A 2,519-nucleotide genomic window follows, 5' to 3' on the forward strand; every position below is an offset into this window, starting at 1 on the left:
GATCTTATTTCATTAAATATTATTATAATATTTTGATTTTTAATTATTACATCTAAAGAAATAATTTTAGAGGTAATACCTATAAAAGACAACCAAAAATCACCTATAATTTCTACATGTATGGATTTAGTTTTTTTAATTGATGATATTTCTTATATTTCTTATAAAGTCTTTGTCTAAAAAATAAGTTGAGGCTCTTAAATCTAATAAAGCAAAGATTTTATGATGTTTAGGTCTTAAATATATATTTATCATAAAACAATGTTATGAATTTGAGAAAAGAATAAGACCTTTATTAGATGTTGTACATGATTCCAATTGCATGATCATTATTGTAGTTAAAGAAATTTATTTTCTATCACATTGTCGTCTTTGGCAACCATGTTCTTCATTTTGTAATTGCATTATTTCTTTGGACAATGTTGAATAATATGCTTAGCTCTTCCACAATATAGGTATAAACCTTCTTGATGATGTCAAGTCTTTTTTTGCTCAGTGAGAGATTTAAAACATTCAATATCAATTTGCATTAATTTTGGCCTTAATAAATAAATTTTTGAATACTTAGGAGTTGCCATCATTACTTGATTTTTTTTTCAACTAAATCTTTATTCTTGATGCCTTTCAAATAGTTGATTATTGCATGCAATGGCTTAAATAATAAATTTTTCTAAAAAATCTACTTTTGACATTGTCAATAGCAAATCTTTTGACGTTATCTTTCAATCCATATTAATATTGATTAATGAGGGTTTTGTTATTCTATTCAACATCACAATCAAGGTTTTAGAATTCAATAGCATATATAGTAGCTGATTATGATCTTTGGTATAAAAATAAGAACTTGGTTTTTACTACTCTTTCTTGATACTTTCTTCAAATGTGGCCAAAAATACTTCTAGGAATAAATTCAAATCATAAAAGAATTATAAATTATTTTTCATCAAAGGTACAAATCAAAAAGAAATATTTTTAGATAGAAGTATGTCTATAAATCCAACTTAAGTAAATCCATTAAGATATAAGAAAAGATGTACCTTTATATAGAACTTTACTTTTTATAAAAAAATCTTAAAATTTTAATCTTGTTCCATTAAACTTCTTGCTCATACTAATCTTTGCCTCTCTTTTTCTAATAAAAATAAGTCTTTTTGAATTTAATTGTGAAGTCAATCTACTTACTTCTTTCTATTGTATAATTTTTTGACATATATTTTAGACTTCTTTGATAAGTGTCAAGGACATGAATCTCAATTAAAAAAAACTTCAAAATACTCTTGTGTCACTAAAGAAAACTAAAAAGGTAATGTAAGTTATTCAAAAGGTAATTTAATATTAATTAAAATGGCTATTGCCAAAAACAAGAAGATTAGAAAGTCTTGAAACAAGACTAAAGACTAGAACGGCATTAACAAGAGTGAAGAAGGCTTTATTTTTGCCTCTATATATACTCTTAACTAGGAGCTATGTAACAATGTCCTATAAGACCTCCAAAATATGTTGACTTTGCTAGCAACATGTCTTAACTTGCAAGACAAATTATCTATGTATGCGCCACATCCTTAGCTTGTTCTACAAGCTACTATGCAAAATTAACTTGTTCTACAAGCTACCAATACGTAATTAATTTGTTGGCTAAGTTTTCAACCTACAAACACATCTAAAGTCAAAACTACATTTATGAAGCTTCTAGAAAGCTTTGCTAAAAGACTTTATGAAATTAATCTATATTTACCTACTTCTACTTAATCATATAAGTAATTATTGAAGTAAATGTATATATCCGTGATATTACTCCCTCCTTTTAGAGACGAGTTCCACGAGGAGCAGTCTTCATATATTGAGGAAGTCCAACATACAATGAATTGTATTTGCCACATATTCCAATCTTTGCTCTCTTTGAAGATGGTTGATAGGCCCTCTTAGCCATAGATAGTGTCCCATACCAAGGTGAAAAGACTACCTTGTTATTTGGTCATTGTTGAGACCTTTGTAACTTCCTTCAAATAAAACATTTGAAACACTAGCAAAAGTTGTTCTTACTTCTAATAAAATCACCAAATAGTAGGAGTCTCTTCCAAGGTCATGATACCAAATATGATATATCTCTCCATCTATTTGAGAAAGGACATGTCGTTCTTGAAGATCTTCATCTTGATTCTGTCATCTTAAAGGTTGTGACAATTGTAATATCTCATCTGATAAATCTGCAAATGAAAGCTCTTGAGTTGAATCTGTTGGTTGTTGGTTATCCATCTCCTTAGCATCACAAATATAGATAAGCTACAAAAAAAGATAGAAGGTAGAATGTTATCTTTGTTTCATCTTTTTCTTTTATAATAAAGATTTGTTATTTTTCATCTTAATTTTGATGGATTTTATTGATAAAAAACTTCAACTTTCTTTGTTGTATTTTTAAGATTCTTTGATGGCTCTCATATGCATTCACTAATATCATATCCATGCCAATGAACAAGATATTCCAATCTATTTTGGCACGACCTTGAGCCAGACTTCTT

The sequence above is a fragment of the Physcomitrium patens genome, chromosome 23 (assembly GCF_059467195.1).
Source record: "Physcomitrium patens ecotype Gransden chromosome 23, ASM5946719v1, whole genome shotgun sequence".
Lineage (NCBI taxonomy): Eukaryota > Viridiplantae > Streptophyta > Bryopsida > Funariales > Funariaceae > Physcomitrium > Physcomitrium patens.